The sequence below is a fragment of the Narcine bancroftii genome, chromosome 4, assembly GCF_036971445.1.
Source record: "Narcine bancroftii isolate sNarBan1 chromosome 4, sNarBan1.hap1, whole genome shotgun sequence".
NCBI lineage: Eukaryota > Metazoa > Chordata > Chondrichthyes > Torpediniformes > Narcinidae > Narcine > Narcine bancroftii.
In genome coordinates this window covers 26,009,444-26,032,346 of record NC_091472.1, presented here as the reverse complement: position 1 = coordinate 26,032,346, position 22,903 = coordinate 26,009,444, and the positions used below count along the sequence as shown (strand labels likewise).

At 47.4% G+C, this 22,903-nt stretch overlaps 1 protein-coding gene across 2 annotated transcripts in view; it reads left to right on the top strand.

Moving 5' to 3' along the window:
• The window catches only part of prkd3 (protein kinase D3), a 384,168-nt gene that overhangs the window by 197,775 nt on the left and 163,490 nt on the right, over nt 1–22,903 (top strand). The window lies entirely within an intron of this gene.

Sequence of the window (22,903 nt, the reverse complement as noted above, 5' to 3'; positions counted from 1 at the left end):
TATCTGCTTCCAACAGCCTTTCAGGAAGTCCATCCTAGATGATATTAACTTGTGCATCGTCTTTGAATGAGATAAGTAAAGCTGCATTTTCCTTTGAAGGAAGTGAGTGGGCATGTAAAAGTATTGGACTAAGCAGAACAGGTGTTGGTAATGTTTCTCACATTGCATACTTCAATAGCTCTGTAGTTTATTATGGTGATTTACCAGGTGCTGAACAGTGAGCTGCCAGTCAGAGCAATGCATTGTTTGCTATCTTTTTGCTCAAATTTCCTGTATCAGACCACAGCCCTCGAGTTATTCAACCCACTTCCTTAAGGCTGCAACTGATTCTGTTTTTTCTGAAAAGTTTATTTGAATAAGGAAGCCATGAGAATGTGTAAATAATCAGTTGTGCCCAGTGAATGTTGTAACGTGTGCTTTTCCCCAAATTGGCTCTTGCAGATGACCTAATATTTGTATTTACTTAAGCGACTTAAAACCTCAAGTTTTATTTGATGTACTCAATGAAAATGTAGACTTTTTTTTAAGCTCTCCACTTGTCACCAAGTGATGTTCCTTCCTGTTCAGTTCCATTCTCAGACTTGGTGAATTATTTGTCGTACACAATTCAGTCTCTTCAATTTGAAGAGGATACTCAGAAAATTTACCTGGCCAGTTTGCATTTTCTGGAACATTTTAATGGGGAACAGGGAGATGTGAGGGTAAACTGCACTCATGGAAATGAATAATGTGCACGTTGACCAGATTATAACATTTCTCTATTGTTTATTTATTAACTGCAGAGAGTTCTGCACAATAATTGTAGAAGTAAAAACACTGAAGAAACTCAGGTCAAGCAGTGTCCTTTATATTGTTAGGCGCTCCCATTTTTCAGTTCATTTTATTGTGTGGGACTGCCACTTTAAGAGAACACATTTAACAAAACCCTGCAGCCTTCGGAAAGTGACTGTGAAGAGGCAGCAGGCTTTGAACAGCATGCTCCTAAACTGGATACATTTGCAGTGAGGAGAGAAACCCTGGAAATCCCAGGCGCAGAGACCATGTGACCAGCATATTGTAGAAGCAGTGCACAGCTTTGCTCAGGGGCCATTTTAAGGAGACAGCACAGGAGAAAACAGCTCTCTGAAGAAGAAATACTGTGCTGGATTGACCTCATACATGGTTATAGGCAATCTGTCTGATTTCCTCCTGTTTGTTTTTAAAACAAAATGAGAATACCACTCTGTGACCAAAAGAGTGAAGGTCACTTTTGTTTGACTGACCCATGAAAAGGGTTCTACTTGCAGAAGAAATTTTGCACTTGGATGGTGACCAGAGAAAGAGTCACTTGAGTTCGGCTGACCCATGAAAAGGGTTCTGGAAGCTTTCTGAGCATCACTAACTTCATGTCCCCTATGCCAAAGAAGTGGGAAGTTTTGGTTGGCACTTGTCCATAAAGACCATTTCATTGGAAGCTCCTTAACCAGGGTTTCTTAAATTAATCAACATTCGGTCACCGCGGCCTCTTTCACCCACTTCATGAACTGCTAATTTCATTTAAAGCTGTCATGTCTCATCCATCTAAGGCCTGCAAGTTGCATCAATTTCAGACATATTATGTCATCACTGAATTACTGAAACTGAACTTTTGACTTTGAATTGCTTTTGGAGAATTGTGCCGTGAGTTGTGGTGGCTTGGGATATTTCACACACATACCCACACACACCCACCCACCCACGCACATACATCCATCCACACCCACCCACACCCACATACCCACATGCACCCACCCACCCACACACCCACACCCACCCACCCACACCCACACCCACCCACCCACACCCACACCCACCCACCCACACCCACCCACCCACACCCACACCCACCCACCCACATACTCACCCACATACCCACACACACCCACCCACATACCCACACCCACCCACACACACACACCCACCCACACCCACCCACCCACATACCTACACACACCCACCCACACACACACACCCACCCACATTTCCCCACACACATACCCACACACACACCCACTCACCCACCCAAACACACCCACCCATCCACTCACCCACACACACACACACACACACACACACACACACACACACACACACACACACACACACACACACACACACACACACACACACAGTTAGATAAGTGTAGTTAACTTTTGATAAATGTGACATTTCGTGTTTGACCTCAGGTATGGGAAAATGTCATCAGGCATGTGAATAAAAGGGGAGTGGTCGCAAAGGCAGGAGGTAAGAGGTGGAGAAGGAAGAGAAGTACAGTAGTCTATTTTGAACTAATACAGAAATGGTATCTGACCCCATGCTGGAAAAAAATCAGTGCAATGCCTTGGAGATTGAAATGTCACCCCACAGTATCTTAACATCTTGTCATGGTAGCTGGGCAGCTCTAGTTGTATCCCACACTTGATGAACGGGTGGCTTTGTCCATCTAAAGTCAATGTGAATAGAATGCATTGAGCCTTTTGGTAATGGTGAAAATCCTACATGGATAACGTAGAACATTATAGTACAGTGCAGGCCTCATCTCACAGCCACATTTTTCTATGTACCTGTCTAAGAGTATTTTGAATGTCCCTATTGTACCAGCTTCCACCACCACCCCTGGCAATGCATTCCAGACACCCACTACTCTCTGAGTAATAAAACTTTCCTTGACATCTCCCTCAAACTTTCCTCCACTTACCTTTAACAGATGTCCTCTGGCATTTGCTTGTGTCACCCCAGGAAAAGATCTGCCAAACTTGCACTCGGTTTTCAAGTGCAGTAATTGACCAAAAGTCTATGAATCCTTGATTTATACCATGCTACACTGCAGACCAAACCAAATTGGTCTCCGCTTACCTCGACTCTGTTTTTCCCCCCCTGGTCCAGTCCCTCCCCATGTACATCCGGGACTTGGATGCAGAAAGACCAGTGGAGTTCTTTCAGCATTTCTCTGCATTTTTACTACATTCACAGTCTGCAGACTTTTGTGTTTCACCAAGTTTTTCAAAGGGTTTGCTTCCTGAAAAATAAAAGGGCTTTATGGTAAAAACTTCAAGCTGAAAACAAAGATCATTTCAGATTTGCGGTATCACGTAGGAAGTTGGAGAAACATTAAATTAACTTTTATTTAATTTAGCACGTTTAATCACATAATAATGCTGACACATTGCATTAGTTCAACTGTCCTAAAAATGTTTTGCCGCTGATTTTCTTTTATACTCAGCATCTCATTGCAGGAAGGATGTGAAAGCTATGGAGAGAATGCTGAGGAGATTTACCAAGATATTACCATTAATATGAAGCAAGGTTGGCAGAGTGGGGACTTTTTCTTTGGAGCGTAGAAGGATAAGAAGATACTTCATAGAGGTCTACAAAATTCTGAGAGGCACAGATAGGGTGGACAGCAAGCGCCTGTTTCCCAGGGCAGGAATAACAAACACCAGAGGACGTGTGTACCAAGTGAAGGGAGGGAAGTTTAGGGGAGACAGTAGGGGTAAGTTTTTTACGCAAGATGCTTGTGGGTGTCTGGGATGCCTTGCCAGAGATGGTGGAGGAGGATAAAACATTAGAGATTCTTAGGCTCATGGATGAAAGAAAAATAGGAAGTTACAGGGTAGGGAGGGTTTAGTACTTTTTTTTAAGTAATATATTGTTGGCGCAACATTGATAACTGAAGGGCCTGTACTGTGCTGTAATGTTCTATGTACTATGATCTGATGTCTTTCGTGTCAGTCTCCAACAATAGCTGGCTAGGATTGATGGATTCCAGTTGCCGTGATACCACTTTTCCATGGACGCAATGTCTTGGTGAAACCTTTCACCATGTTCATCACTGACTGCATCCAAGTGCAAATGCAGAAAATTAATTTTCAATGGCATGTTGCATTTCATCGTTTTGCGAAACTGGAAATCACAGGAATAGGTTATATCTAAAACACAATATACGATAGGAAAGTTGTAAGATGATTTTTGTGATTAGCAGTCCAAAATCCATAAAATATGGCCAAAGGTGTTCAGGAAGCAAAATCTTCCTTGTCCGGTTTTACTGGTGACTGCAAAACTATGATAATATGGCAATTATTTTTCTGGTTTTATTCATTCCACATGAAATTAGTATGAAAGAAACTGGCATTCAGCATAAAGAACAGTGTCAATGGCTTTGATAAACACAAAAGTAAAAGCATAAAGAAGGGTTTGAGCATCTAAAGGTATAATTTACATTGAGAGAGAGATTGGCAGGAATGCTTAAGTATTTTGGCTATGAATTTAGAGGCAAGTCATTATGGCATTCTTGGAGAACATGAGTAGGAAATGGAAAGAAAAGTACTCAAGATAAATATAGATAAGTTTCTCTGCCAAGGTAATGGAATTAAAATTAGAAAAATCAACAGACCTAAATGGTACACGTCTAAGAATACTGACAGAGGATGAGGAGGCGATTGTGAAAGCAAGCTATAATTTTTAATCTGAATCTTTGCAAAGTGGAACTGTGCCAACGTATTCGAGGCTGCCAAATTCTGTAGCAGGGAAAGGAAGCAGGGAGATGTCAGGAAAATCGGCCAGTTATATGAAGGACAGGCTTCAAATTAAATTTTTTTTGTCTGATTACAGTTGTTGATCATGATGAAATTAGTCAAAAATTGGCAAGTTAATCATTAATAAAAAAAACCCAAAAAAAGCACTTAGTAAATTTAAGAGGGCATGGTTAATGATTATCAATTAATTCAGATAAAGTCAAATGTCACCTATGTATTCTACTTTCAGAAAACATGCCCTTATTATTTAGTGGAATAGAGATAGAGAGAGCACAGGTGACAGTCTCTCACGGATTTGAGCTGAGCCATATTTTGTCTTATTTGAATATTGGTGAATTTTCCTTGTTAAATTCACAATAGTGGAGAAATGTTCACGCTATCCTTCAAATCCACCAGTAGGATAGAATGTCAATTTAAAGCAGTACGGGTTGGTGTAGCGGTTAGTGCAATGCCTTTACAGCGCCGGCGATCAGGACCGGACTAGGGTTAGAATCTCGCACTCTCTGTAAGGAGTTTGTAGGTTCTCCCTTGGTCTGCATGGGTTTTCCCCAGGGTCTCTGGTTTCCTCCCACCGTTTGAAACGTACTGGGGGTATTGGGCGGCATGAACTCATGGGCCAAAATAGCCTGTTACCCTGCTGTTATGTCTAATTTTTTTTAAATGTAGAACAGTACAGCACAACAGGCCCATAGGAAAAATGATGCTCAAATTAAAAATAAAATAATGCACATCCTTTTATTTCTTGCATGTTCATTCATATTCATGCCTATTCAGTAGTCTGCGAAAGTAAGCCAGTACAAAATACAGTGCAACTCTGATTATCCGAAATGGTCGGGACCGGGCCTATGTCGGATAAACAGATTTTCTGGAGAACTGGTCATTTTTAAAAAACAGCCCAGTAACAACAGCAAATCTCTTGTATTGATGCTTAAACAACAACAAACAACAAGGGAAGGCATTTTAAGCATTAAAATAATGTTTAATTCTCACCAAAAATTGCTGGCTGCCGCCGATCCCCAACACGGCCCAAATGCTGATCACTGAGACCGAACAACCACTGCCACTGATTCCCAAGGAGGCTTCCCAGGCTGGTGGAATGCTCACTAGTGAGTTGGTGGGTTCCTGTCTCCCTGGTTCCCAGAGCTCCTGCCTCCCAAGTCCCGACTCTGAATGCTTCCCACGCTACCGCACGCACACACTGGGGAGTTGGGTTGTAGGCCGAGGGGACAGTTTGGCATCATGACCTCTGCTGTGCCAAGGAGGGAGGAAGGGAACAGAAGGAAGGAAGGGGAGAAGGAGGTAAGTGGAGGGAATTCCACTGATCCCGAGGTCGCGCTCCTGCCTGGGAGGCCACCCTCTTTGATGACACCGGGTCTCTTCCGACTGCTTGCAGTTGGAAGACATTAGCGTGCAGTTTGAGAGGGAGAGCTGGAGAGAGAAGTCAATAGAGAAAGGTAAAGAAGAAATGGAAAGAGGGGTGGGAGTTACCTGGAATGAGGACAATTGTCCTCATTTCATGGCGAGTGAATTTTTTTCAACCTGTGAGATCAGTTTGGCTCCATAAAAATTTCAGATAAATGAGGGTTTTGAAGAATCAGATTTTGGATAATCGGAGCTGTAGAAGTTTTGATAATTATATAAGGGATTAGTGTAGATCCCTTGGAAGATGAAAAGTGGGGGATTAATATTGGGTAATGGGGAAATGCGAGGCCTTGATCAACATTTTTGTGTCAATGGAAGACCCACCTAACATGCCAAAAGGAATGTTAAGGATGTGATGGGAGGCAAATACCTTAATATTAATTGCAATCATGAAATAGATAGTGCTGAGCAAGCCAGTTGGTCTAAAGGGAGATAAGTCCCCTGGTCGCGATAGAAAGCATCCCAGCGTACTGAATGAAATAGCGGACTAAGTCATTTGTTGTGTTTGTGATATATAGGTGCCGTGGCCAAGCAAGCTGGGACGTGGCAGCGAGGTCCTTGGGTCGTAGGTTTTATATCGGAGTGGCCTTCTCCTATGCAGGTTTCTTACCCGGGCTGGAGGGGTCTGCCTCCCCTCCTAGGTCGGTCCATACTGCCCGGACCGGGGCCGAGGCCGCCGCAGTTCACCCTGTGCCCGTACTGGGGCCGCCGCCTCCCACTCCCTGCCCGCACCGGGGCCTCCGTCTGCCTCACTCGACCGAGGCCGGGGCCGCCGTCTCCCCCTTGCTCCTGCCCGTATCGGGGCCGCCGCCGTCTACCCTTCGCCCGGACCGGGGCCGGGGCCGCTGCTGCTCTCCCTGTGCCTGGACTGGGGCCGCCGCCTCCCACTCCCTGTCCGGACCGGGGCCTCCGCCTGCCTCACTCGACCGAGGCCGGGGCCGCCGTCTCCCCCTTGCTCCTGCCTGGATCGGGGCCGCCGCCGATCGGATCGGCACACGAACCATGGGTGTAAAGGGTGGGGCCAGTACTGCGCGCACTGCACTCCACCTAAAAGCTCCTTTGCGCAAGCCCGAGGACAGGTCCACGTCCTCCCCCTCCACGTCCTCCCCCTCCACGTCCTCCCCCTCCACGTCCTCCCCCTCAAAAGATGCTCACAAACTCAAGCTAGCATGCTGGAACATCAGAACCATGCTAGACAAGACTGACAGCCACCGACCTGAACGTCGGTCTGCCCTCATTGCACATGAACTCCTCAGACTTGACATCGACATAGCCGCTCTCAGTGAAGTCCGCCTGGCAGATGTAGGCAGCCTCCAAGAACGCGGCGCGGGCTACACACTCTACTGGTCTGGCAAGCCTTCGGATGAACGACGCCTATCTGGTGTAGGCTTCATGGTCAAGAGCTTCATTGCCTCCAAACTCGAAAACCTTCCGACAGGCCTCTCGGACCGAATCATGTCCATGCGACTCCCACTTCAAAACAAGCGTCACATCACCCTCATCAGTGTCTATGCTCCAACCCTCCAGGCGGAACCAGCAGAAAAGAACAAGTTCTACACCGACCTGCGCAACCTCATCCAATGTACCCCTACAGCCGACAAGGTTGTCATCCTGGGCGACTTCAACGCTCGTGTCGGCAAAGACTCAGAAACCTGGCCAGGAATCCTGGGCAAGCATGGCGTCGGCAAGTGCAACGACAATGGGCGCCTCCTGTTGGAGCTCTGCGCAGAACAGCGGCTTGTCATTACAAACACCCTTTTTCAGCAGAGGGACAGCCTTAAGACCACCTGGATGCATCCCCGATCCAAACACTGGCACCTCCTGGACTACATCCTGGTGCGAGAAAGTGACAAACAAGATGTGCTCCACACCAGGGTCATGCCTAGCGCGGAATGCCACACTGACCACCGGCTGGTTCGCTGCAAGCTCAACCTTCACTTCAAGCCAAAGCCCAGGAACAATAAAGCCCCCAGAAAGAGGTTCAATGTTGGAAAACTGCAGTCAGACGAAGCGAGAGGAAACTTCCAGGCAAACCTCAAAGCAAAGCTCGACGTTGCAACCCGCCTCACGGACCCGTCCCCTGAAACCCTCTGGGATCAGTTGAAGACTACCATACTGCAATCCACTGAAGAGGTACTGGGCTTCTCCTCCAGGAAAAACAAGGACTGGTTTGACGAAAACAGCCAGGAAATCCAGGAGCTGCTGGCAAAGAAGCGAGCTGCCCACCAGGCTCACCTTACAAAGCCGTCCTGTCCAGAGACGAAACAAGCCTTCCGTCGTGCATGCAGCCATCTTCAGCGCAAACTCCGGGAGATCCAAAATGAGTGGTGGACTAGCCTCGCCAAACGAACACAGCTCAGCGCGGACATTGGCGACTTCAGGGGTTTCTACGAGGCTCTAAAGGCTGTGTACGGCCCCTCACCCCAAGTCCAAAGCCCGCTGTGCAGCTCAGACGGCAAAGTCCTCCTCAGCGACAAGATCTCCATCCTCAACCGATGGTCAGAACACTTCCAATCTCTTTTCAGTACCAACCGCTCAGTCCAAGATTCCACCCTGCTCCAGCTCCCTCAACAGCCCCTAAGGCTAGAGCTGGATGAGGTTCCCACCCTGGATGAGACATATAAGGCAATCGAACAACTGAAAAGTGGCAAAGCAGCAGGTATGGATGGAATCCCCCCAGAAGTCTGGAAGGCTGGCGGCAAAACTCTGCATGCCAAACTGCATGAGTTTTTCAAGCTTTGTTGGGACCAAGGTAAACTGCCTCAGGATCTTCGTGATGCCACCATCATCACCCTGTACAAAAACAAAGGCGAGAAATCAGACTGCTCAAACTACAGGGGAATCACGTTGCTCTCCATTGCAGGCAAAATCTTCGCTAGGATTCTACTAAATAGAATAATACCTAGTATCGCTGAGAATATTCTCCCAGAATCACAGTGCGGCTTTCGCGCAAACAGAGGAACCACTGACATGGTCTTTGCCCTCAGACAGCTCCAAGAAAAGTGCAGAGAACAAAACAAAGGACTCTACATCACCTTTGTTGACCTCACCAAAGCCTTCGACACCGTGAGCAGGAAAGGGCTTTGGCAAATACTAGAGCGCATCGGATGTCCCCCAAAGTTCCTCAACATGATTATCCAACTGCACGAAAACCAACAAGATTGGGTCAGATACAGCAATGAGCTCTCTGAACCCTTCTCCATTAACAATGGCGTGAAGCAAGGCTGTGTTCTCGCACCAACCCTCTTTTCAATCTTCTTCAGCATGATGCTGAACCAAGCCATGAAAGACCCCAACAATGAAGACGCTGTTTACATCCGGTACCGCACGGATGGCAGTCTCTTCAATCTGAGGCGCCTGCAAGCTCACACCAAGACACAAGAGAAACTTGTCCGTGAACTACTCTTTGCAGATGATGCCGCTTTAGTTGCCCATTCAGAGCCAGCTCTTCAGCGCTTGACGTCCTGCTTTGCGGAAACTGCCAAAATGTTTGGCCTGGAAGTCAGCCTGAAGAAAACTGAGGTCCTCCATCAGCCAGCTCCCCACCATGACTACCAGCCCCCCCACATCTCCATCGGGCACACAAAACTCAAAACGGTCAACCAGTTTACCTATCTCGGCTGCACCATTTCATCAGATGCAAGGATCGACAATGAGATAGACAACAGACTCGCCAAGGCAAATAGCGCCTTTGGAAGACTACACAAAAGAGTCTGGAAAAACAACCAACTGAAAAACCTCACAAAGATAAGCGTATACAGAGCCGTTGTCATACCCACACTCCTGTTCGGCTCCGAATCATGGGTCCTCTACCGGCACCACCTACGGCTCCTAGAACGCTTCCACCAGCGTTGTCTCCGCTCCATCCTCAACATCCATTGGAGCGCTCACACCCCTAACGTCGAGGTACTCGAGATGGCAGAGGTCGACAGCATCGAGTCCACGCTGCTGAAGATCCAGCTGCGCTGGATGGGTCACGTCTCCAGAATGGAGGACCATCGCCTTCCCAAGATCGTATTATATGGCGAGCTCTCCACTGGCCACCGTGACAGAGGTGCACCAAAGAAAAGGTACAAGGACTGCCTAAAGAAATCTCTTAGTGCCTGCCACATTGACCACCGCCAGTGGGCTGATAACGCCTCAAACCGTGCATCTTGGCGCCTCACAGTTTGGCGGGCAGCAGCCTCCTTTGAAGAAGACCGCAGAGCCCACCTCACTGTCAAAAGGCAAAGGAGGAAAAACCCAACACCCAACCCCAACCAACCAATTTTCCCTTGCAACCGCTGCAATCGTGTCTGCCTGTCCCGCATCGGACTGGTCAGCCACAAACGAGCCTGCAGCTGACGTGGACTTTTTACCCCCTCCATAAATCTTCGTCCGCGAAGCCAAGCCAAAGAAAGAAAAAAAAGAAGAAAAAGATATATAGGTAACTATAGGCTAGTTAGCTTACTGTTTGTAGTCGGGGAAAATGCTTAAATCTATGGTTAAGGAAAAAATAGTAAGACAATCTGGATCAAAATTGTTCCATCAGGCAGACACATTATAGATTCAGGTAGAGCAAGTCATGCTTGACAAATTTACTGGAGTTTTTTGAAGATATAATGAGTGCAGTGGAAAGAATGAAAGTTTTTATACAAATGTTAGTTGGTGCCTCGAATGTGCTGGTGAGGGTGTTGGGGAGAGATGGTAGAAGCAATAGAGTGAATACATTAATATGCAGGGCATGGAGGGATTTAGACTATGTACAGTTTAAATTGGCATCATAGTTGGCACATATTGTGGTCGCAGGCCCTATTCCTGTGCTGTGCTACGTTCTGTGAGTATGTCTTGGTGGGTTAGCTGCACTTGGCAGTATCCTCTTTGGCAGTCGAAATTGTGGGCTTAGACATACCATCAGTGTAACCTGGGTGAATAACTGCAGAGCGCTTTGTTTGTTACTACACTCTGCAGCCACTGTGTGTCAGTCAAGGAAGAACCTGTGGCTTAGGATAGTGGAAAGGCTGCAAACATTCAGGCTGCTTTGACCTGGATAATGTCGAGCTCTTAGAGAAGTGTTGATGCTGCACTTGGTGAGGCAAATGGAGTCTAATCCATCATGTTCCTGGTTTGTGTCTTACAAATAGTGAAAAGACCTTGCCAAGGATGAATCACTCTTGTGGCCACAGTATGTGTGCGGCTGGTCCACTTGTGTGCACATGAACAAAATTTCAACCACCATACATTAAGACACTTAGTCACCTCCTTGAAAAATTAATTTAAACTAGTCAGATAGGATCTCTCCTTAGGAAAAAAGCCAAGGTGATTTTTTTCCAATAGTTTCACCATCACTGATGTTGGACTCTTGGCTTATCCCTCCTGTCCACCAGGAATAAAGGTATCTAGAGAGCACCTAGTAACGGTTTAATGGCCAGGCAAAGAGTGGAAACATAGCTATTGTCAGTATCAATTTAAGGTGAAGAATAATTGTGTAGTTTGGAACCTAAAATGTGGTAAATGGTAATAGTTGCACCCACAGATGTTGAAAATGTGCCATTATTAGCAATAAATTTGTAAACTTCAGTCTTGTGCATGTGTACATGTCAAAAATTGAGCGAGCATGGGTGCTGCTCTTTATGTGGGAATAAATTAAATGTATGGTTTACTCTTCATGGAATGAGGAGTTCTATACAAAACTTTTAGTTTATGTACACATGGAGTAATGTGTACAATTCTGGACACCCCATTACAGGAAGGATGTGCTGAGTCCATAATAGGCTGTTTTAGGGAGGATGAGCTACCATATAACCATATAACCATATACAGCACAGAACAGGCCAGTTCGGCCATACTAGTCCATGTCAGAACAAATCCCCACCCTCCTAGTCCCACTGACCAGCACCTGGTCCATACCCCTCCAATCCTCTCCCCTCATGTAATTATCCAGTCTTTCCTTAAATGTAAATAACGTCCTTGCTTCGACCACCTCTGCCGGAAGCTTATTCCACATCCCAACCACCCTTTGCGTGAAGAAATTTCCCCTCATGTTCCCTTTATAATTTTCCCCCTGCAATCTCAAACCATGGCCTCTGGTTTGAATATCCCCCACTCTTAATTGAAAAAGCCTATCCACGTTGACTCTCTCTGTCCCTTTTAAAATCTCGAACACCTCCATCAAATCCCCCCTCAATCTTCTACGCTCCAGAGAAAAAAGCGCCAGGCTGCTCAACCTTTCTCTGTAACTCAAACCCTGACATCCTGTCAACATTCTCTGCACTCTCTATTTTGTTTATATTCTTCCTATAATTTGGTGACCAAAACTGCACACAGAACTCCAAACTTGGCCTCACCAATGCTTTGTACAATTTCATCATGTCCTCCCAACTCTTGAATTCAGTACTCCGATTTATGAAGGCCAACATTCCAAATGCCTTCTTCACCACACCATCCACCTGAGTATCAACTTTGAGGGTACGATTTACCATAACCCCTAAATCCCTTTGTTGCTCTGCACTCCTCAATTATCTACCATTCAATGTATATGACCCCTATTTAGATTTGCCTATCAGTTGGACAAAATGATAAGAGTTTATAAAATTATAAAAGGCATTGATAGGGTGAACAGATGTTTTTTTTTCCCCCAGGGTAAAGATGTCACATATTAGAAGACATGCATTTAAGGTGATGCTGGTTGGTGGGGGAGGGGCAGGGTGGATGGTGAGAGAAGTTTAAAGGTGATGTGTGGGGCAAGTTTTTTTTACACAGTGAGTGTTAGGTGTCTGGAACAGGCTGCCTGGGTTAGTGGTGGAAACAGATGCTTTCAGAGGCTTCTAAATAGGGCACATGAATATGCAGGTTATAGTGGGATATACATGATGTGCAAGCAGCAGAATTTTTGTTTAACTTGTGCATTAAGTTCAGCCCCAACACATGGGATGAAGGGCCTGTTCTTGTCTGTGTTCTGATGGGTCTCTCAATATCTTTTGTCCACTGTACAAAAGGGAAACGGAGCAAGCATTGACAGCTGATTATTGGAAGGAAGGCCGGGGGTACAAGTGCAGCAGTAAATGGATGAAAACAGGATATTGTTGGCAGAAGCTGTTCCCTTATCTGAATTTTGGATGGGCTTGGATGCTTTATGCTGATTCTGTTATGGCAATTTCCCAGTGCATGTCATAGCTTCCTCATTATTGCAGGATTCATTCTCACCTTGTTTTGCAACGAATTTTTTAAAAAAATCAGTTTTCAGTTTTAATTAAAAAATAATAAGTGTAATTAGTCATCTCCAGTATCCTCGCTGAAGGTTGTGTTCAAGTTGAACATGATGTTCTGTTTATGTTACTTGTACTGATGCCTTGATTTTAAATGAGGCCTTGAAGTTGTCTTTGAAAGAGATGATTTGTCATTGGGCCATGGCTGTGATGGAAGAGTTTGAAAAGGTGATGCTGAAGGCCAAGAGAAATGAAACAAATCAGTGAATCGATCTACATGCTCACAGACTGGGCTTGCTTCATATGTATTCTCTCTCTTCGGAAGTTGTTAATTGTGAGTTAGTGGCGGGGCTACCTGGGACAAATAAGGGTTAAGCTTATTGATGGTGCAGTACAACCCTTATTATTCGAATGGTCGGTACCGGGCCTATGTCGGATATACTTTTTTTTCGGAGCACTGGTCACTTTTTAAAAACAGCCCAGTAGCAACAGCAAATCACTTGTAACAACAACAATCAATAAGAGGAGACTTTTTAAGCATTAAAATAATGTTTAATTCTCACCAAAAAGATGCTGGCCGCCACAGATCACCGACACCTTCCTAGTGAGGTCCTGTACCTGGTGGGATCCTCTTGTCCCCGCCACTGCCAGGAGCCCGACATCCCACTCCTGCCCAGGAGGCCGCGCTCCTTGATGATGCTGGGTCAAGTGATTCTCTGACTGCTTGTGGTTTGGAGACAGTAGCAAGCAGTTTGAGAGAGAGAGTTGCAGAGAAAAGTGAATAGGGAAAGATAAAGAAGAAATGGAAAGAGAGGGAATGGCTTGGAGTTTGTTACTGTAAAAAGACTGGATGGCATGGAATTGTCAAATATATGCAGGAACATTTTCTAAATCAATATTTATAGGTACTAACAAGAGAGGATGCAATACTGGATCTCCTGTTATGGAACTAGGCAGGTCGGGTGACAGAAGTCTGTGGAGGTGAGCATTTTGGGTCCAATGACCATAATGACATAAGGATCAAGTTACTTATGGCTAAGGATAGGTCTGGTCCTTGAGTTGAGGTTCTAAATTGGAGAAAGGCCAATTTTGTGGAAATGAGAAAGGATCTCAGAGGAGTCTATTTGAATAAGCTGTTTTCTGGCAAAGATGGGTCTGGAAGGCATTCCAGGGTGAGATTTGGAGGGTGCAGAATTTGAAAGTTCCAACCAGGATTAAAGGCAAAATTAAAAGGAATAATGAACCTTGGTTTTCAAGGGATATTGGTGATATAATTAAGAAGATGTATAATCGGTATAGGCAACAGGATCAAATGAGGTACTTGTAGAATATGTAAAATGTAAGATAAAGGACATCAGGAAGGCATAAAGAAGGTATGAGGGTGCTTTGGCAGATAGGGTGAATCCAAAGGGTTTCTATAAGTATATTAAGAGTAAGTGGATAATAAGGGGCAAAATTGGTCCCCTAGAGGATCAGAATAGTCAACTATGTATGGAGCCTCATGAAATGGGGGAGATCTTAATCAGTTTTTATGCATCAGTATTTACTCAGGAAGCTGGCATAGTGCATTAGGATGGAAGGGAAGCAAATGGAAGTGTCATGAAACATATGGAGATTAAGGAGGTGGAAATGATTGCTGCCTTACATTGAATAAAGGTAGACAAACCCCCTGAGCTGAATATTATATGCCCTCGGACCTTGAGGGAGACAAGTGTTGACATTGCAGGGGCCATGATAGATATGTGTAAAATGTTCTTGGCCACAGGAGAGGTGCTGGAGGATTGGAGAATAGCTCATGTTGTCCCGCTGTTTAAGAAAGGCTCCAAGAGTAAACCAAGTCACTACAGGCCAGTGAGTCTGATGTCAGTAGGAGGTAAATTATTGGAAGCAGTTCTGAGAGATAGGATATGTAGGTATTTGGGCAGGCATGGGCTGATTAAGGACCGTCAGCATGGCTTTGTGCATGGTAGGTCGTTTTTAACAAACCTTGTAGAGTTTTTTGAGGAAGTTGCCACAAAAGTTGAAGAAGGAAAGGCTGTGGGTGTTGTCTTCAAGGACTTTAGTCAGGCCTTTGACAAAGTCCCACATGGGAGGTTAGTTCAGAAGGTTAAGACACTAGGTTTACATGGATTCGAAATTGGCTGTGTGGGAGAAAAGAGAGTGAGAGTAGATGGTTGCTTCTCAGACTAGAGGCCTGTGACGAGTGGTGTGCCTCAGTGATCCGTGTTGGGACTATTGTTGTTTGTTGTCTATATCAGTGATCTGGATGAGAACATGGTAAAGTGGATCAGCAAGTTTGCAGACGACTGTTATGAAGCGCACGTAACGAGCAACAATAGACAATGAACCAGACAGTGCTTCATTTTAAAACATTAATTCCCAGCTATGCACAGGTGCGTGCGTGCGTGCGTGCGTGCGTGCGTGCGTGCGTGCGTGCGTGCGTGCGTGCGTGCGTGCGTGCGTGCGTGCGTGCGTGCGTGCGTGCGTGCGTGCGTGCGTGCGTGCGTGCGTGCGTGCGTGCGTGCGTGCGTGCGTGCGTGCGTGCGGCTTATACCCGGACCATTAAAGTCTAGGCCAAAATCTCTAGAAAGTTACTTCAAAGTTCAGTCTTTTAAATTCAGAATTGAAGTGCAGGGCTTTGAAATTTGATGCCCAGATTTAATGATGAGCTGATGGGAAGACTGGAGTTGTGGCTGCTACAGATTCATGAATTCTCCTTGCGTTGCCTTTGAAGAAATGTCCATTCTCACGAGCTGTGGTCATAACACTCCTGGTCCTTTTGTAGGCAAGGCTTAAACTGGACGGCCTTCATGAAGCTTCCAAGCCCCTGGCACCGGTCTCTCCAAGTGACCTTCGCTGTTAGTCACAATCAAAATGAACCACTTTGCTTCCAAAAAGACTCTCATGGCACATGTCAATCCACCGAAAAAGCCCAGTCATTCTCAGAGCATGCTTTGTTATGAATTCCACAAAATGGCTGGCCACAAGAGCTGCTTCAAGAAGCTGCTTTCTATTCAGCCATCAGCATGGTTCTCCCTTGCAAAATCACAATGTCTTTACAAAGATATTGAATCTGGAACAGATTGTGACAAGCCTTTCCAATGTATCATATTGTTACTGGGCTGTGACTGTATTGTGATGGTGCTTGTGTAAAATGTTAACTATTAACTGTGACCATTCAGTTCCTCCTGGCTATACTATCCCTTACAGCGATAATCCCATTTTAATAAAACGGGAGCTTGTAATATGACACAAAGATAGGAGGCATAGTGGACAATGAGGAATATTTTCAAAGCTTGCTGGGGAACTGGGAGAATGGGCCAATAAATGGATGATGGAGTTTAATGCAGATAAGTGCAAGGTATTGCATTTTGGAAGAATAAATCCAGGAAGGATGTACACTATAAATGGTAGGGCACTGAGGAGTGTGGAGGAGCAAAGAGACCTGGGGATACAGGTACATTGTTCCCTGAAGGTGGCGTCACAAGTGGACAAGGTTGTAAAGAAAGCTTTTGGCATCTTGACCTTTATAAATCAGAGTATTGAGTATAGGAGTGGGGATGTTATGTTGAAGTAATATAAGATATTGGTGAGGTCAAATTTGGAATATCATGTGCAGTTCTAGTCACCAAGCTACAGGAAGGACATCAATAAAATTGAAAAAGTGCAGAGAACATTTACAAAGATGTTGTCAAGTCTTCAGGGGTTGTGATAGTACAGATCTATCACCAATGTACATAGTGTATATAGTTACTGTATCTAGACTGTGCTTACAGCGATTGGCTGAGAGCTAAGCCACACCTATTGTTTGGGCCTTAAAGGGTTGTGTCCCTAGCCAGGTCGGATCATTCCGGACTGGTCGGCCACCTGTGAAGAGCTCCGGTCTTTTGCTAATAAAAGCCTTGGTTTGGATCAACAAGTCTTTGGTTCTTTCGACGAGCTCTACAATTTTATTAGCAAAAGGAATTTTTTTTGAAAGGGATGGAGCGTTTAACTCGGCCAGAAAAACTTGATATCGACCCACAGTCAGCTACAGCCTTCAAAGCCTTTAAGTTCTGGCTGCTGAACTTTGAAAACTTCCTGAGATTCATTCAGGTAGAGGAGGATAACCAGCGTCTAACAGCATTGCTGTCTATGGTGTCCTTGAGAGTCTACGAGAACATCCAGGATGAGACCACTTACACCGCAGCCATAAAGGTACTGAAAGGACTGTATGATCAACCGGTGAACAGAGTTCATGCCCGGCTCATGCTTGCGTCGAGGAAACAACAGCCCGGTGAGTCCAGCAGGGCATATTTACAAGTACTAAAGGCATTGGGCAAGGACTGTAACTGTGTGGACAAAACTGCTGCCGAGATCACTAGCGACCTCGTCCGGGATGCCTATGTGGCTGGGCTCCGATCGAACGAAGTGAGGCTGCGCTTGCTCGAACAAGGGGTAGAAAAACTAGAGGACGTGGCCCGGATTGCAATCACAATGGAGGATGCAGCCTTAAAGTCCGCCGAGCTCTCTAGGGACTGGACCCCTCGTTCTGATGTGAGTAAAGTGCCCTTCTACCCTACCCCTGACGGCCTGTCGGCTGCTGCTACCCTGCCCCGTGCGAACCCGAAATGTTATTTCTGCGGGAGGAACAAGCACAGCAGATCCCAGTGCCCAGCAAGAAAAGCCAGGTGCCAGAAGTGCCTTAAAAACGGCCACTTTGCTGCAGTCTGTAGGTCTAAAATGGCCGCCAGCAAACACAGTGCCTCGTGTGAAGCCCAATCGCCGCTTTCCCATTCAAACTCATCTTCCCCAGAGCTCTCGTCCAATGAGAGCGAGGGCTCCCCTGCACGGCAACGCCTGACGTCACGGAGACGCCGAACCCGGAAGGGGCAACCCACCGTCGCAACCATGGTGATGGCCTGCCTCTCGCCCGCCGCTGCTGCCACCGCCACGGACACCCCCGGGGCCGACGCTACCGCCGCTGCTGCCGCCGCCACGGACACCCCCGGGGCCGACGCTACCGCTGCTGCCGCCGCCGCCACAGACACCCCCGGGGCCGACGCTACCGCCGCTGCTGCCGCCGCCACGGACACCTCCGGGGCCGACGCTACAGCCGCTGCTGCCGCCGCCACGGACACCCCCGGGGCCGACGCTACCGCCGCTGCTGCTGCCGCCACAGACACCCCCGGGGCCGACGCTACCGCCGCCGCGGCCAACCAGGTGCTCACCCTAGCGTCCATCGCTGACGACCGCCAGGGCCCGACCACCGATCACGAGCAACTACAAACCCCACTACTTACCATTCACCCGCCACAACAGCACTTCCGGGAGGTTCTCCAACCTGCTCCTCGAGCGTTGCCTACGTCATCCCGTTGCGTGACGTCATCCCGTTGCGTGACGTCATCGCGCAAAACTCGCCTGTCAACTGCTTCAATAACATTAAACCAGCAATGCTCTCATCCCCTCACCAGAGCAATGGAACTGATTAAAGTGCATGGACACTACACCAATTGCTTATTTGACTCTGGGTCAACTGACAGTTTTATCCAGCCAGATCTGGCCCTCCATTGGGGACTTGACATTATCCCCACTACCCAGAGGATCTCATTAGCGACGAGGTCGCACTCGACTGGGATAAAGGGGTATTGCATCGCCACGCTGGAAGTACAGGGCGTGACGGTCACCCACTTTAAATTATTCGTCCTTCCCCAATTGTGCGCCCCAGTGTTGCTGGGATTAGACTTCCAGTGTCAGTTCCAAACGGTGTCCCTACACTTTGGGGGACCCCACGCCCCCCTCTCGGTCTGCCATCGCCATCGCCCCACTCCCGAAGCACCCGAGCAACCCGCCCCCGTGCCCCGGGGCCAATCCTGCGGCCTTTCCACACTCCGGATTGCCCCGCCAGCACTCTTCGCAAACCTCACCCCTGGCTGGAAGCCTGTGGCCACCAAAAGTCGGCAATATAGTTACGAAAACAGGCAATTCATTAGGAGTGAGGTGCGTAGATTGCTGGATGAGGGCATCATCGAACCCAGTTCAAGCCCCTGGAGAGCCCAGGTGGTGGTTGTCAAGAATGGGGAAAAACTACGGATGGTGGTCGACTACAGCCAGACCATTAACCGCTTCACACTCCTGGATGCGTACCCCCTGCCACGCATCACGGATGTGGTGAACCAGATCGCCCAGTACCGCATTTTCTCCACTATTGACCTACGTTCGGCCTACCACCAGCTCCCGATCCGCTGCGAGGACCGACCATTCACGGCCTTTGAAGCGAATGGGCGGCTATATCAATTTCTCAGGGTACCATTCGGGGTCACAAATGGTGTCGCGGTCTTCCAGCGGGAAATGGACAGGATGGTGGACCAGAACGGGATAACCGCTACCTTCCCGTATCTGGACAATATCACCATCTGCGGCCACGACATGCAGGACCATGACGCCAACCTAGACAAATTTCTTCAAACTGCCCGTCAGCTAAACCTGACTTACAATTTGGACAAGTGTGTTTTCCGGACCACACGACTCGCTATTCTAGGTTGTGTGGTGGAAAACGGGATAGTCATGCCAGATCCTGACCGCATGCGTCCCTTAATGGACTTACCCCCCCCACATACCCAGAAAGCTCTCAAACGCTGCCTGGGCCTTTTCTCTTATTACGCACAATGGGTTCCAAACTACGCCGACAAGGCACGTCCTCTTATCAAGACCACCTCTTTTCCCCTCTCGACCGAAGCCACAGCGGCTTTCGATCGAATCAAATCTGACATCGCTGCTGCGACGCTGCACGCGATCGATGAGTCTGTCCCGTTTCAAGTCGAGAGCGATGCATCCGACTTCGCCCTGGCAGCCACCTTGAACCAGGCCGGTCGGCCTGTAGCCTTCTTCTCCAGAACCCTCCAGGGTCCGGAGAGTAGACACTCCTCGATCGAGAAGGAGGCCCAGGCCATAGTTGAAGCGGTACGTCGTTGGAGACATTACCTCGCTGGGAGGCGCTTTACACTGTTGACTGATCAACGCGCGGTCTCCTTCATGTTCAGCAACACCCAGCGTGGTAAGATAAAAAACGACAAAATCGCCAGATGGAGAATCGAACTCTCCACCTTTAACTATGACATCCTGTACCGGCCTGGTAAGCTCAACGACCCGCCTGACGCGCTCTCCAGGGGGACGTGCGCCAGCATACAGATGGACAGACTACGGAAACTCCATGAGGCGCTCTGTCATCCAGGGGTCACTAGGTTTGCTCACTTTGTCAAGGCGCGCAACTTACCCTACACAATTGAGGAGATCCGCTCCATGACCCGAGCCTGTTCGGTGTGCGCCGAATGCAAGCCCCACTTCTTCCGTCCGGATAACTCCCACGTCATCAAAGCCACCCGCCCCTTCGAGCGTCTTAGCGTAGACTTTAAGGGACCCCTACCGTCGACCAACCGTAATACCTACATCCTTACGGCCATCGACGAATACTCCCGCTTCCCATTCGCTGTGGCCTGCCCAGACACCACTGCCACCTCAGTGATACAGGCCCTTCACAGTATTTTCACCATCTTCGGGTACCCCAATTCCATCCACAGTGATAGGGGGTCCTCATTCATGAGTTCAGAGCTGCAACAGTACCTTCTGGAGTGTGGCATTGCTTCAAGCAGGACCACGAGCTATAACCCACGCGGTAATGGCCAGGTCGAGAGGGAGAATGCCACCATATGGAGAGCGGTTACACTGGCTCTCCGGTCTAAAGGTCTCCCCACCTCTCACTGGCAGGAGGTTCTCACTAGTGCCTTACACTCCATCCGCTCCCTCCTATGTACTGCAACAAATGCCACCCCCCACGAAAGGATGTTCCTTTTCCCGAGGAAATCCGAATCGGGAACCACTGTACCGGCATGGCTCACCGTCCCTGGCCCCGTCCTTTTGCGACGCCACGTCCGGCACTCAAAGAATGACCCCTTGGTCGACCGAGTGACTCTACTCCACGCGAACCCACATTACGCATACGTGGAGTTCCCAGACGGGCGGGAGGACACTGTTTCGGTGCGGGACCTAGCTCAGGACGCGGTAGACCCAGCAAACCCCCCAACTCCTTATGCTCCAGGCCCCGTGCCGCAACAGAAGGACCAACAGCACCCCAATGACTCGGGCCACCCTGCCGACAAAACGACTGGGGAATTGAGCGACGGAGCAGTCGCACCCGATGAGCCCGCGGGTGACACCACTCCAGCGACCCCAATCCCGGCACCACAGCGGTCACGCCGGATGGTCAGACCCCCTGACCGCTACAGTCCTTGACCTACCCCTTTTCATTCTCTCCCTCGTTTTTGTTTTTTTTTTTTCCCCGGGTCAATTCTCCAAGAAGGGGTGAATGTGATAGTACAGATCTATCACCAATGTACATAGTGTATATAGTTACTGTATCTAGACTGTGCTTACAGCGATTGGCTGAGAGCTAAGCCACACCTATTGTTTGGGCCTTAAAGGGTTGTGTCCCTAGCCAGGTCGGATCATTCCGGACTGGTCGGCCACCTGTGAAGAGCTCCGGTCTTTTGCTAATAAAAGCCTTGGTTTGGATCAACAAGTCTTTGGTTCTTTCGACGAGCTCTACAGGGGTTGAGTTACAGGGAAAGATTAAACAGGTTGGAATTTATACCTTGGAGTGTAGAAAGATGAGGGGAGATTAGATAGAGCTTTACAAAATTATGAGTTGTATGGACAGTGTAAATGTGAGTAGGCTCTTTGCACTGAGATTAGGAGAGGACATGGCTTTAGGATGAAAGAGGAAAGGTTTGGGGGAACATTAGGAGGAACTTCTTCACAGAGAGTGGTGGGAGTGTGGAATGAGCTGCCATCTGATGTGGTGGATGCTAACTAGATCTTGAGTGTTAAGAATAAATTGGATAGATGTATGGATGGGAGAGATCTGGAGGATTATGGAATGGGAGCAGGTTATTGGGACTAGCTGAACAATAGTCGGCAGACTAGAGGGGCCAAATGGCCTGTTTTCTGTGCTGTAGCATGCTATGGATCCATAGAGTTACCTGAAACGAGGACAATCGCTTCATGTCAGGTGAATTTTTAAAAAATCTGTGAAGTCAGTTCGGCACTGAAAATTTTTTGGATAAGTGAGGATTTCTGATTTGTTTTGGATGTCCTCGTTTATCCAAAATTTTTAAATGTTTTTCAGATACAGGAGAATTTAGTAGAATCCAATTCTGGATAAATCAGAGTTAGACTGTACTTTCTGGGAAAAGATGCAGCAGGTGGAAAGCAGGATTGGGAAAAGCAGGATTGGTGAAACGTTGTAAAACCAAGGCATAACTTTTACTCCAAATAAGCTGATTGATCCATGCAAATGAGCAAGTTTTGTGGATGACAGGCAGGAAATCTCATGACATCTAAAATACCTGGGTGAACTGTTGATAACTAACTGCAAAGTGGGATTCTACAGTTCATTTGGCTTGGGCGTCGTTGTCCGCACAATGTCTTTCTGCGTCGTAAAACAAATTATGATTCTAGAAACATTTGAGGAAAGGTTTATTACGTAGTGGGCTGTGTCACGAGGAGAATATAACGTGTTTAAGTTATTAAATGGGAGAACATTGAAACTGTGCAGGCTACCAGCACTAAAAACTGTGCGGAATCTTTTGAGCCATTGTTAGGAGCAATAGTAAGGATAATTATTCAGATATTTCTTTACATTACAAGTCTTTCTGCCAATGTTCTGGCTGTCTGTGGCCTCCCTTAGTATTTGAGTATCATTAT